General features: G+C 42.5%; 1 protein-coding gene across 1 annotated transcript in view; it reads right to left on the bottom strand.

Moving 5' to 3' along the window:
* CUL2 (cullin 2) overlaps nucleotides 1-340 on the bottom strand; it is a 71,173-nt gene extending 70,833 nt beyond the window's left edge. Inside the window, exon 1 of the mRNA XM_010859870.1 lies at nucleotides 203-340. The gene's annotated coding sequence lies outside the window, so the exon portion shown is untranslated. The remainder of the gene's footprint in view (nucleotides 1-202) is intronic.
* Nucleotides 341-15,144: the final 14,804 nt, after the last annotated feature.

Raw genomic sequence — 15,144 nt, 5'->3', positions numbered from 1 at the left:
ACGCGGGGCGGGGAGCAGGGGAGGGAGACAGTCCGAGGGCGCGCAGGACGGTGCCCGGCGAGGAGGGTGGGCGGCGGCGGCTGTCAGCTCCGTCCCTGCTCACCGCGCTGCCATTACTGCGCGCAGGCGCCTCCCCGCTGGCCGCCACCACGGCCGAGGAGCGGGGGGGGGCAGGCCCGGGGCCGGGGGCCAGGGCGCTCACCTGCCGTCGCGGGAACACGGGAGAGCTCCCGGATGGAACGGCGCAGTGGGGAGCGGACAGGGGAGAAGGGCTGGCGAGCCACGCGAGCGATGAAACAACCGTCCTCCGAGGCCCTGCTTTCCCGGCACAGCCTCGGGATTCCTCTTCCGCGACCACAAAACACCCCCCTCCTGCGCCGGCGTTGGTAGAGTCCGAGTACGGCGAGGGCCGAGGGCCACTCTTCTGCGGTCGCGGAAGGCCGAGAGAACCTTGCTCCAAGCCACTGCGAGCGGTCCCAGCTGCCCACGAGCGCTCGCGATTCGCTGAGCTGGCGACTGAGGACCCCTAAGTCTGGGGGCTGCTGATAACAATGTGTTAGAAAAATGGTTTCAACACAGGATTTCCCCCTAAAGTTCTTTTAGAACTACGTGAACATTCTGATACACCACCGTCTCCCTTCCACCTACTTACTTCTATGGGCGTTTCAAAGGATTGATAGGTATTAGCAAAATTAGTTTCCTCGGACATACTCCTTTTCTAGTGGGTTTTTATCTGTAGACATTCTGAGACATAAATATGTATTTTCAGTAGAGGCCTGTCCCTTCACAGCCTGTGACCCCAACTCCCCGCCTCCCTGCACCTGTCAATCCAAGGGTGTCCTTCGCCTACAAATGCTCAGGGTGATGTTGACAAAAGTTCATACAGTACCCATCTCCTCCCTAGTACGCACAGCGCCCCAGGGAACAAAACCCTGGCTTTATTCTCTTATCAGCCTTTGGTATCCAAAGATCTCAGAAGTCAGTCTTGTCTTCTCTGTGCGTTTTGAGCCTTTCCCATCCAACACCCTTTCTTAAAACTCTGTACCATTCCTTCAGTGCACGCCTGTAGGCTTAGTCCCTTCAATCGTGTCCGACTCTTGGGGACCACATGAACTGTAGCCCGCCAGGCTCTACTGTCCATGGGATTTTCCAGGCAAGAATACTGGAGTGGGTTCCATTCCTTCAAGGTCCACGTAAAATCTCCTGACCTGGTAAATCCCACCGATCTTTCTCCTCTTCTAATCTGCCTCTCACAGCACTTGAAGTCTGCAGTACGTATTTTAAGAAAGCTATCATATGTTAAAATCAATCACACTATATGACCTGTTTTCTCACATGGTCTCTTTCTTTTAATCCAGCAATTTTCAAAGTATGGCCCTCAGACCTCTGGAAATCTGAGATCTTTTCAGGGGTCCCGATGTTAAAAACAATCTTCTTACTTCCAATAGGAGAGGGGCTGTGCTGCAGCAACACCTGGAACTCTCCTGCTGCCTCCACTACTGTAAAGACAAGGCCAAGGACTTCATGCCCACCAACAAAGAGGAGCCCATCCGGCTGCCGAGGGAGGTGGTGCTGTTGACAGACGACAGGAACCTGCGTGTGAAGGCGCTGACCAGGAACGTGCCTGTGCGGGACATCCCGGCCTTCCTCACGTGGGCCCAGGTGGGCTGAGGGGGCGCAGCCACCCCCCACGGAAGCGCTCCTGAGAAGGCCGCCAGACGCCCGGTGTAGCACAGAAGACGGCCACGTGCCTGAGCCACCAATCCACCCAGAAAATAAACCATCCTCTATCAACGCCCCCCCCCCACGCCCCAAAAAAATCTTCTTTGCAAATAGCACGTTCTTTGTTATTTTTTCTGGGTTCACAAAACCCGGCTGACGTCTCCTCAGGCAGAATCAAGAGGGTGGCAAGAGACATTCCCTAGCCAACCAGTGGTTAGGCCTCTGCACTTTTACTGCCTGGGCCTGGGTTTGATTCCTGGTGGGGAAACTAAGATGCCACAAGCTGCCTGGCAAGGCCAAAAAAAAAAAGAGAGTGGCACAAATCTGTCCTGTAGGTCATTGCATTGATGCCATGCACTCCCAGTTTGGTACTTTGTTCTTGTTTTGTATTACGAATATCCTTGATGAAGTAGTAAAAAGTACTAATTTTATAAATTTCAACCCTGAGTACAGGCCTTCTAACATTGTGAGGGAAGAAACAGGAAGCACACGCCTACTCTTGCTGAATACCACAGTAGGACTGGTCTTGAAGAAAAACACTTGAGTGTCTGAGTTGCCAGCTGAACCATTTTTTCGTGGAGTGCCGTTTTTCCTTGAAAGAACAGTTGATAGAAATGTTAACATTACTCTGTCTTGGACATTTCTACAAAATGAGTAACATGAGCCGAACACTTCAAGCAAAATAACTGACAGTATTTGTTGCCAATGATAAAATTTCGCTTGCAAGTGAAATTTGAAAATGTGGGAAATTTGTGTCAGTACTGTCAGCTGAGATAATCAATGAACAATCTATAACAGGAATAGAAAAGAGTTTTATTCCAGCCTAACTGAGAATGATAGCCTGAGAGACACAGATTCAGGCTCAAAAATGAGGGAGGCTTATATGGGCAAAAACCACAAAGTTAACCTAAGTTGTCAGGACTTAGGATTAGAAATAGCAAAAAGTAAGGATGCTTGTTAGGTAAGGATTGGTTGGGATCCAAAATGGTTGCATAGTTAAAAGGGAAGACCTTGAGACCATAAGGTTGCAGCCGTCAGCTACTAACAGATAATTGTGTTTGAGAACTGCTGTCCTTGAATTCAGAAAATTCAAGTTCTCAGTGATGGAGTAACAAGTGTGAAACTATATCCATAATGACAACCTGGCTCCCTTTTGAATGCCTGAACCACAATTTCTCCATTTTCATTTTTTAAATAATTCTTTTTTTAAGGGTTAAAGTAGACATACACTGTACCTTCAATAAGCCATGAGACAAACTGTTCCAGTTAGCCTAAAGTTCAAGCCAGAATGACTTCACCATACTTCAGATGTGAAAATGTCTTCCATCACCACCATGAGCTTGACAGCTTAAAGACTTTTCTGATGAGACTGTAGTGCTATTAATGATTGTAATTTTTTGATATTGGATGATAAGCTATCTCAATACATGGAAGATCTACATGACACAGTGAACCAATATTTTCCAAATAACTGATGCAGGCCACTTTAAAATCACCCATGGATAAAATATCAATTCAAAGTGAAAGATCAGAGGACAGATAGGTGTGGGAGTGTGTGTGTGTACATACACATAAAACACAGGGTACAAAAGATTACCTGATATGGTTGCAGATTTTCATTGCAACTAACCCTCAAGAAACATCCACCTGTCAAATTTTCTGTATCAGATAAGAATATCCACAATCACCCCAAAAGGCAATTGAATTCTCCACCCAAGGCTTTCTATTTTCTTCCTATACTTCAATCACAGAGAATCTAGCTGTCTTTTATTAAGCCAGATATTAAAGAGATACACAAAAAAAGAAAGCAATGCCTTACTTCTCACTAAAAAAATGAAAACTCATAGAACCTTTTTATTTTGGAAATATGAGAGGTTGGTTTAAGATGGCAGAGTAGAAGGAGGTACACTCATCTCCTCCTGTGAGAGCACCAAAATCACAACTAGCTGTTGAACAACCATCAACGGGAAGAAGATGGAACCTACCAAAAAAAGATACTCCATATCCAAAAGCAAAGGAGAAGCCACGAGAAGACAGTAGGAGGGGGCCATCACGATAAAATCAAATCCCATACCTACTGGGTGGACAACTCACAATCTGGACAACAGTAATATCAGAGAAATTCTCCCACTGTTGGGAAGATTCTGAGCCCCACATCAGGCTTCCCAGCCTGGGGATCTGGCAAAGGGACAGGAAATCCCTGGGGAATCTGACTTTGAAGGCCAGTGGGATTGGACTGCAGGACTTCCACAGGTCTGGAGCAAACAGAGACTCCACTCTTGGAGGGCACAGACAAAACCTTGTACATACCAAGACCCAGGGCAAAGGAGCAGTGACTCCACAGGAGACTGAACCAGGCCTACCTGCTAGTGTGGAGGGTCTCTTGCAGAGGCCTGGGTCCACAGTAGCTCTCTGTGGGGACACAGACTCTGGCAGTAGCAGTGTCCTACACCATGAGCCCTCTTATAGGTCATCATTCACCCTATCATAGAGTTTTTAGAAAAACAAAGTTATCCTTTCTGATCAACCCTTCAAGACACTGCTTTAAGCAATATTTGGTCTTTACCTTCAAACCAAACCTTAAACTCTAGTTCATCTCTGAGTCCTCTTCTTGTTTTCACATCAGATCAGATCAGATCAGTTGCTCTGTCATGTCCGACTCTTTGCGACCCCGTGAATCGCAGCACGCCAGGCCTCCCTGTCCATCACCAACTCCCGGAGTTCACTCAGACTCATGTCCATCGAGTCAGTGATGCCATCCAGCCATCTCATCCTCTGTTGTCCCCTTCTCCTCTTGCCCCCAATCCCTCCCAGCATCAGAGTCTTTTCCAATGAGTCAACTCTTCGCATAAGGTGGCCAAAGTTTTACTTCTTGTTTTACTTCTTAGCAAAAGCTACATATATTACTTAAAAATGTGTTTTGGCTTTGTGTGATGTTTATTGAATTCCTTTATTTTTTTCCAATTTCAAAAGTAATAAATGTTTTTTGTTTTAAAAAAAAAGCAAACACATTTTTTAAAAAGACCAATATTACAGAAATAGATAACCATGTTTAGGTTGATAAATATTCCTCAAGATTTTTCTATGAATATGATTAAATACGTTTACACAACTCTGAACATATTATAGATTTGCCACTTTGTAGCCAGCTATTTTTACTTCTGAATCTTTCTGGTTTTGGTCTTTATGAGAATATTTAAGTAATTATCAGACAGGCATAGTAATTTATAAATTTATATTTAAAGTAAATTAATGAAAAACATTTTAAATAGAATATATTAAAATGTCATTACATAACTCAGTAAACCAAGTATATCTATTTCCATTTATTTTTCACTTAAGAGTGTACATAGTTTTCTCTTTTCATTTCATAATCTACATATAATACTCACCATTCAAGGAGCCCAACCAGAACCATTTTCTGTGCTTCTAAGCATCCTTTATAGACGTGAAACCCAAGGAGCCCTGATTTTTCTGAGACTTATGATTTCAAATAATTTTATCCTTTTTATAATATACTAAAATTGAATCATCTTTTCTTAAACCTTTACTGTAAATTTGCATTTCATAGTTACATCATTTATTAAAACATTTTTCCATCTTTTATGGATGTGAGAGTTGGAGTGTGAAGAAGGCTGAGCACTGAAGAATTGATGCTTTTGAACTGTGGTGTTGGAGAAGACTCTTGAGAGTCCCTTGGACTGCAAGGAGATCCAACCTGTCCATTCTAAAGGAGATCAGCCCTGGGATTTCTTTGGAAGGAATGATACTAAAGCTGAAACTCCAGTACTTTGGCCACCTCATGCGAAGAGTTGAGTCATTGGAAAAGACTCTGATGCTGGGAGGGATGGGGGCAGGAGGAGAAGGGGATGACAGAGGATGAGATGGCTGGATGGCATCACTGACTCGATGGACGTGAGTCTGAGTGAACTCCGGAGTTGTTGATGGACAGGGAGGCCTGGCATGCTGCAATTCATGGGGTCGCAAAGAGTCGGACACGACTGAGGGACTGATCTGATCTGATCTGAAACTAAAACAGAAAAACAGAGATTGAAGAACTGTTTTCATGTTTGGAGTAGCTGATTAAGGAGTGGTTTTATGTTTATAAAAGTACAAGGCTCCTCTTTGGAGAAACATCTAACTGCAGGGCCAGGGCAGGAAATACACAACATGAGTCTGGAACATCTTGTAGTGTGAAAAAGTAAGGAAGTGCTCAAAAATAAAAACATCCACGTTGATAGGAGTAGGTCAAAGGACACAGAAGCCAACTGAAAAAGCTCCCATGAGTCAGAACTAGAACAATGTAAGCAAGAAAATAACGAGTCAAAGATGATAACCCAAAGTAGAAAGTAAATATCCATGAGAAGTGAGAGTGAAAGTTGCTTAGTCATGTCTTACTCTTTGCAATCCCATAGACTATGTAGTCCATGGAATTCTCAAGGCCAGAATACTAGAGTGGGTAGCCTTTCCCTTCTCCAGGAGATCTGCCCAACTCAGGGATAAAACCCATGTCTCCTGCATTGCAGGCAGATACTTTACCAGCTGAGCCACAAGGGAAGCCTGAAGTATCCATGGGTCCATACTAATATAAAGGAATGACTGAATAAGCCTTATATGAGGGAAAAAAAAACAATCTCAGGCAGGAGAATGCCAAATAAATTATGCAGGTATAATAAAGGGACCGTAAGTCTCTGCTTCTTAAGTATAGGCTAGGAAAAGTGATTTCCTTCCAAAGAATACAGTGCAAAAAGGGAATTTAAAAGAGAAACTTTATAGTGGAGAAACATGATAAATGTCACATTAGCCAGATGATGGTCAACATTGATAATGACAACTCGTTGCTCATCCTATGTCTCCTTGATGTGATGGGATGGGACTGGCCCTTTTACTGTGATCATCCTACCCCAAACCCCAAATTTCAGTCTAATCACGAGAAAAATTCTAATACAGGGAGGAACATTCTACAAAATACCTGCCCAGTACACCTCAAAACTGTCAAGGTCATCAAAAACAAGATAAGTTGTATCTCCATAAATCTGAACAGAAAACAAAAACAGAAACAAGATAAGTCTGAGAAACTGTCACAGCCAAGAGGAAACATGACTGCTGAATGTAATGGGGTTTCTGGACAGGATCCTGGGTCACAAAAAAGACATGAGGTAAAAACTAAGGAAAATTTCAACCATATATTAATAATAATATATCAAAATACATTCACTAATTGTAACAAATGTGCCATCTCAATGTAAGATGTTAATAGGGAAAACCGGGGATGGGGGAAGAGAAGAGGTGGGCACTATTATGTGATCAGTTTCTGTGTAAATCTAAAGCTATTCTAAAAAATACAGTCTGTTAATTAAAAATAAAAATAAAAACCTCATCTAAATGTACACTTAAATAAAGAAAAAGTCTAGGGTCTCTAATCAGAAAAGCTAAGAGCACCTAAGATTTTTCCCTATGGAGAAGTGGAACCAGACACCAAGTTTACATGTAGATAATTCTGGTTGAAAGTTATTTAAAAAGAAAGGGAAAAGTATCCTCTTTTAAATTAGAAAAAAAATTGCTTTAATAAAAAAAAAATACCTCCGAATCCCTTATATTTCTTTGCAGTCACATTCAGACAGGTAATTTAACAAAATCAAAGCTGTGTCAAAAGAGAGCTCATTTCAAAGAAATATACCCATAGCACTGTAAATCAACTATTCAATAAAAAATTTTTAAACAAGAAAGAAAAATCAAATATCCATAAAGTTCACTGTCTGAGATAATGCATTTAGAAGGTGATTTCCCAGAATTGGGAGTCAAGAGCGACTCTGAGTAATGGATTACAATAAATAATATGTGATATATGAAAGAAAGAGAGATGACATTTTTCTCAGCAGGTATATCATATTAAAATTATGTGTGTCACTAGAGTGGAAATGAATCATGATCCACCCAGAGAAGTGTGATGAGAAAAGATGGGAAAACTTGTAACTTAGTGAAAATAAGAAATGTCCATCCCATTCTAGGAGAAAGGGATTAAAGAAGCAGAGCAAATCAAATGTGGCAAGACTGGAAGGAAGGAAGGAAGCTAATTTTGTAAAAGAGTAAATGGCAAAGCATCACCAACTCAATGGACATGAATTTGAGCAAACTCCAGGAGATAGTGGAGGACAGAGGAGCCTGGCACACTGCAGTCCATGGGGTCGCAAAGAGTCGGATATGACTTAGCGACTGAATAACCACCACAACAAATGGCAAAGACACAATCTCTGAGCAAAAGAAGGAGGTCAGTTAATAAAGTCAAATTGTGCAGAGTGGGTCCTAAGTGCTTCATCTGCTCAACACCAACGTTGAGGATAAGAACTGTGCACCATTATGCAACTGGATTTCTAAAGTAGCATATTTATCGATAGGTATGGCAAGGTCGTGTCCAGCTCTTTGTGACTCCATGGACTCTAGCCCACCAGGTCTTCTGACTATGGAATTCTCCAGGCAAGAATACTGGAGTGGGTAGCCATTCCCTTCTCTAGGGGATCCTCCCAATCCTCCCAGGTTTGAACTCCAGTCTCCCACATTGCAGGCAAATTCTTTACAGTCTGAGCCACCAGGGAACCCCATGGCAAGGATAAGAGCCAGGAAATAGAATGCAAGTCAAGTAAGAAAACAAAAAAAAGAATTTGACCCTTTTAACCTTCAAGTTTGCTTGTCTAGATCTCTATGCATGAGCAAATAAGACCAATATACTAAGAACTGCACGATGGTTTAATGTTTAATAAAAATATTCATGTATCACAACAACCTGTAAAAAAAAGTCAGCAACTGCTTGCATCCCAAAAGATGTATTATGCTAGTAAAAAAAAAAAAAGAGAGATAAAGTGACATTCACATAATCATACAATATGTAAGTAGTCTTAGAAATTAGCATAGGGGTCTCGAAGAGTTGGACACAACTGAGTGACTTCACTTTCACTTTTCACTTTCATGCATTGGAGAAGGAAATGGCAACCCACTCCAGTATTCTTGCCTGGAGAATCCCAGGGACAGGGGAGCTTGGTGGGCTGTCGGACACTACTGAAGCGACTTAGCAGCAGCAGCAGCAGCCTATACTATTTCTAACAAAGAGCCACTTTGTAACCTGGATCCACATCACATTTCCCTTATGACTATTTAGGAAGATAGGAAAGATGAGAAGCCTGACTCTTTGCACTGTTTTACACTTTGTTTTCATTTAATTTTAAATTATCATGCAGTAACATTGATTAGGGGAGAGATATACTGTTTTTTTTTTTTTACCAATTTGAACACTGTTTAAAGACTTTTTTGATGTGGAACATTTTTTAAAGTCTTTGTAGAATTTATTACAATACTGCTTCTGTTTTTTTTTTTTTCATTTCATTTAATTTTTTTTTCTTTTTTTTTTTCCTCTCTTTTTTTTCATTTAATTTTAAATTATCATGCAGTAACATTGATTAGGAGAGAGATATACATTTTTTTTTTTTTACCAATTTGAACACTGTTTAAAGACTTTTTTGATGTGGAACATTTTTTAAAGTCTTTGTAGAATTTATTACAATACTGCTTCTGTTTTTTTTTTTTTCATTTCATTTAATTTTTTTTTCTTTTTTTTTTTCCTCTCTTTTTTTTCATTTAATTTTAAATTATCATGCAGTAACATTGATTAGGAGAGAGATATACATTTTTTTTTTTTTACCAATTTGAACACTGTTTAAAGACTTTTTTGATGTGGAACATTTTTTAAAGTCTTTGAGAATTTATTACAATACTGCTTCTTTTGTTTATGTTTTGTTTTTTGTTATGTTTTGATTTTCCCAAGGCACGTGAGATCTTAGCTCCCCAACCAGGGATTGAGCCTTCACTGGAAGCCAAAGTCTTAACCACTGAATGGCCAGGGAAGTCCCTGAACACTGTTTAGATCTGTGGCACCGCCACCACCACGGGATTCAAAAGAGCTCCATCACACTGACAAGCTCTCTCTCACTACTCATTTATATCACCCTACTTCTTTCCATGTTATCCTGGGTTCGCATCCAAGTTTCTTTCTCATGTACGTTTTCCTCCAATTTACCTAGTCTTTTCTGACCAATCAATCCCATAAAAGAACAGGGGAGCAGGACAATGCCCATCTTGTAAATGGGTATCTGGAGGACCCAGAAGGAAGAGAAGGAGAAAATGAGAGGAGAGGTCTTCTGGGTGGTAGGGAAGCAGAGAATGTATTTACAACACAGTGTTCAGGTTTCCATCTGAGCAGCTCTCATAACCTTCAAGGAAGTCTCAGGTCTCTCATCCACGAAAACCAGGAGTTGGAGAAGTTAAACTTGAGAGGTACAATACCTGGAAGTCAAGATAAATGACATATAACCTTATGTGAGTTTAAAGTGTACAACCTGTCGCTTTGATACACTTAAGTGTTGTGAAATGGTTATCACCTAGCTTGGCTAACACCTCCATCAACTCACAAAATTACCATTTCCTTTTTGTAGTGAGAATGTTTAAGATATACTGTCTTAGCAACTTTTGATATATAGGACAGTTGTGTTAACTATAATCACCATGCTGTGCATCAATCCCCAGAACATATTCATCTTATAACTGGAAGTATGACCCTCTGACCAACAGCTCCCCATTTCCCCACCCCATAGTCCCTGGGAACTACCACTTGACTATCAGACTTTTTAGATTCCACATGTTAAGTGAGAATACACAGTATTTCTTTCTCTATTATTTTACTTGTTTCATCCAAGTTGTTGTGAATGGCAGGATTTCCTTCTTTCTCATGGAAATGTTACCAAAAGCTCAGCCTCTCTGTACACTGGTGCTGAATCAAATTCCAGAGATAGAATTTTGGGTGAAGTAGAAAAGGACAACTTCATAGCTTTGCCAGGCAAAGGAAGACACACTGGTCTTCAGCCTCAAAAAACTGCATATCCACCCTAAAGAATTTGATGAGGGTTTTTAAAACAGTGGGCCAAAGGCGGGGTCTGACAAGATCAGGATGTGAGCAGACCTCTGTTATTGTTGGTTGTTCAGTGATGTCAGTTTTTGCAACCCCATGGACTGTAGCATGCCAGGCTTCCCTGTCCTTTACCATCTCCCAGAGTTTGCTCAAATTCATGTCCGTTGAGTCATTGATGCCATCCATCCGTCTCATCCTCTGTCATCCCCTTCTCTTCCTTCCTTCAATCTTTCCCAGCATCAGGGTCTTTTCCAATGAGTCGGCTCTTCACATCAGGTACTCAAAGTATTGGAGTTTCGGCTTCAGCATCTGTCTATTCCAGTGAATATTCAGGGTTGACTTCTTTTAGGATTGACTAGTTTGATCTCCTTGCAGTCCAAGGGACTCTCAAGAGTTTTCAGCACCACAGTTCCAAAGTGTCTCCTTGCACTCCCTTCATCTCATCTCAGGTGGTTCCTCTCCTAATCCTGATAAGCTTCTCTGGTCCCTTTAATCATGCCTCGGGTGATTTCATGGCTGCTCCTCCTTGATTAGCAACTGTTTCAATCCATTCTTTGGAAGTCAGGGGAGGAGTCTTGCCTACAAGAAATGGGGGACAGAAAGGCCCCAATCCTTGGGAACTCCACAGGGTCCTGCTTGGTTTCAGAGACTCAGCAATATTCTCATCTCCTCTTGGAAGTCTCCCCTTCTAGGTCTATTGAAGCTCCTCACCTATGAGCTTTCATAGCTTTTGTGATTGTGATGTATGACACAACACAAATGTTTGTATTGGTCAGTTTTCTCAATCTGAATGATGAGCATCCTCGGGAGAATGATGGTGAATCGTCACAGACTCGCCATAGTGCCAGGACAATTCTAAGGTCATTATGAAAGTGAAAGTCGTTCAGTTGTGTCCAACTCTTTGTGACCCCATGGACTATACACTGCACGGAATTCTCCAGACCAGGATACTGGAGTGAGTAGCCTTTCCCTTCTCCAGGGGATCTTCCCAACCCAGGAATCAAACTCAGGTCTCCTGCATTGCAGGTGGATTCTTTACCAACTGAGCTATCAGGGAAGCCCCATTATGGAAGTTCATAAATACTTATGGATTAACTGCTAAGTGTAATCACTTTTTTATTGACTGAACTGTGGGGCTTGAGAGATCTTAGTTCCCCACCAGGATAGAAGCAACACCCCCTGCAGTGGAAGCACCTTGGGCTGATTGGAAGTCACCTACAGGCAGCATCTTTTTTATTCACAAATATGTTATTTATTCATTAATTTAACTAAACAAGTATCAAGAGAGTCTATTTTTTCTTAGATCTTATTCTAGAATCTGAGATACCAGACAAAATCCTACAGTTACTGCATCTAAGAACCTACTATTGACTTTGTTGCTTAGTCTCAAAGTCTTGTCTGACTCTTTTGTGATCCAATGGACTGTAGCCTGCCAGGCTCCTTCATCCATGGGATTTCCCAGGCAAGAATACTGGAGGGATCTTCCCAACCCAGGGATTGAACCCATATCTCCTGCATTGGCAGGAGAATTCTTCACCACTGAGCCACCAGGGAAGCAAAGCAATTGACTTAAGAAATACAAATATTTCTCACTATTCAACCTCATGATAGATGGGAGAAGGATGGGAGAGATATTCAAGAAGGGGACACAGGTACACATATAGCTGATTCACTTCGTGTACAGCAAAAACCAACACAAAGGCAACATGGACTTCCCTGTTAGCACAGTGGATAGGAATCCACCTACCAATGCTTATTTGTTCCCCGGTCCAGGAAGATTCCACATGCCATGGAGCAAACACCCTTGCTAAGTCGCTTCAGTCATGTCCAACGCTTTGCCACCCTATGCACTGTAGCCTGCCAGGATGCTCTGTCCATGGGATTCTCCAGGCAAGAATATTGGAGTGGGTAAGTAAATATAGCTGTGTACACATGTCAAAAAATTTTTTTAAAGAAATATATACAGTCTTGTGGGACTGCAAGTCTTGTGGGAGGCCCTCCTGGCCTCCAGACAAGTTGATCTTGAGGTGTCCCCATGGTAAAGTTGCAAAATTTGGGGCTCCAGAGGAATGTATGTACTTCTTTCTGGAAGATATTAGTGAGATGCAGGGAGGCCAAGGAAGCGCACACAGATGACCTCTGTCCCCTGAGAGCATCGCTGGAGTCCCTAGACGTGCGGTAAACCTGAAGCCTGCCCCTCAGGCTGAAGTAAATAATAAAAGACAGGACCAGTAAATAGGCCTTTTTCATGAGAAGACTGTGGGCACTTTTCAGTCTGCTGCTGCACCATGCCCTGGGGGTGGTAGCATGACCACCACGAGAGACCTCCCAACAGGCCTTTGCCCCACTGGCAGATGATTTATGATAAGCAAATGAATCTCCTTCTCATGGAGTCTAGATACTTTTCACGTTGCTACTTATGCACTGGGTCCTGAGGTGAATAAGTTTGCCCTTGAGCCGTTTAAGTGAGGGGCTTTCAGCTCCCTCCAGCCTTTTGGGTCTCCTGGAGGGAAGCCCCATTGGTTTTCAAAGCCAGATGTTCTGGGGCCTCATCTCTTTGGTACTGGTCCCAGTGGCTGCGATGCCTGATGTGGGGTGTGAACCCCTTGCTTCTTAGGGAGAAGCTCCGTATTTGTGAGATCCTCCTGACTGTGGGTCACCATGCTGTGGGTGGAGTATTTGTCGAGACCTTTTCTCCTCCCCATCTCAGTGTGGCCCTTTTATCCTTTGTTGTGCAGGAACTGCTCAGCTAGTTTCCAGACCTTTTTCAGAGGGAATGGTTCCACAAGCAGCTGGGGGTTTGGTGTGTCTGTGGGAGGAGGCGAGTTCAGGATCTTCCTACACCACCATGTTGAACTGCCTCCTCAATTCTATTTTTAAAAATTGAAAGCACAAGTTGTTTAAAAATTTGTGGGAAGAAAAACAGAAAATTGAAATACTAGGTCCCCTAGCCTAATGCCTTTTACTAATTAAGATAATTATTTTTCACCTTTAGTGGTGTGTGTGTGGTGTCAGTCACTAAGTCAGTTCCAACTCTTTGTGACCCCAGGGACTATAGCCCACCAGGCTTCTCTGTCCATGGGATTTCCAGGCAAGAATAGTGGAGTGGGTTGCTATTTCATTCTCCAGGGGATCTTCCCAACTCAGGGACTGAACCTGCATCTCCTGCATCTCCTGCATTGCAGGTGGATTTTTAACCGCTGAGCTAGTGGTGAAGTGAAAGTCGCTCAGTCGTGTCTGACTGTTTGTGACCCCATGGACTATACAGTCCATGGAATTCTCCAGGCCAGAATACTGGACTGGGTGGCCTTTCCCTTCTCCAGAGGATCTTCCCTACCCAGGGATCGAACAGGTCTCCCTCATTGCAAGCAGATTCTTAAATCCAGCACAAAAAGACTAGACTAGACTAGCAGAATCCTAAGTCTACTTCCATGTTCCACATTTTACAATTCTATGTATAGGCTTTACCTATCAGTGCTAGGGAAGAATATATAAATTATAAAGGTGATGACTGATAGTCGGAAAGAGAGACAAACTATAGCACTTGATCTTAAAATAAGACATTTTTCAAGCAGTTTAAAATGTGTTTGAAATATATATACACATACATTAAAAAGATGGGAATACCAGACCACCTTACCTGCCTCCTGAGAAACCTGTATGCAGGTCTAGAAGCAACAGTTAGAACCAGACATGGAGCAATGGACTGGATCAAAATTGGGAAAGGAGTAGCACAAGGCTACATGTCGTCACCCTGCTTTATGTGCAGAGTACATCAGGTGGAATGCCAGACTGGATGAATCACATGCTGGAATCAAGACTGCCAGGAGAAATACTAACAGCCTCAGATATTGCAGATGATACCACTCTAACAGCAGAAAGCAAAGAGGAACTAAAGAGCCTCTTGATAAAGGTGAAAGAGGAGAGTGAAAAAGCTGGCTTAAAACTCAACATTCAAAAAACTAGGACTATGGCATCCAGTCCCACCACTTCATGGCTAATAGAAAAGGAAAAAGTGGAAAGTGACAGATTTTATTTTATTTTATTGGGCTCCGTAATCACTGTGGATGGTGACTGTAGCCATGAAGTTAAAAGACACTTGCTGTGCTGAATAAAAGTGGTCAGAGTGGGCATCCTTGTCTTGTTCCTGATCTTACGGGAATGCTTTCAGCTTTTCAACATTGAGTATAATGTTAGCTGTGGGTCTGTCATATATGGCCTTTATTATGTTGATATATGTTCCCTCTGTGCCCACTCTCTGGAGAGTTTCTATCATAAATGGATGTTGAATAGAGCTGCTGCTTTTAACACTGGTAGTAGCAGAGCTCGGAGAAGGCGATGGCACCCCACTCCAGTACTCTTGCCTGGAAAATCCCATGGACGGAGGAGCCTGGTAGGCTGCAGTCCATGGGGTCTCGAAGAGTCTGACATGACTGAAGCGACTTAGCAGCAGCAGCAGCAGT

This window comes from Bison bison, unplaced genomic scaffold (genome assembly GCF_000754665.1).
Source record: "Bison bison bison isolate TAMUID 2011002044 unplaced genomic scaffold, Bison_UMD1.0 scf7180017864461, whole genome shotgun sequence".
In the NCBI taxonomy this organism is placed as follows: domain Eukaryota; kingdom Metazoa; phylum Chordata; class Mammalia; order Artiodactyla; family Bovidae; genus Bison; species Bison bison.
This window is presented reverse-complemented; position numbering and strand designations above follow the sequence as displayed.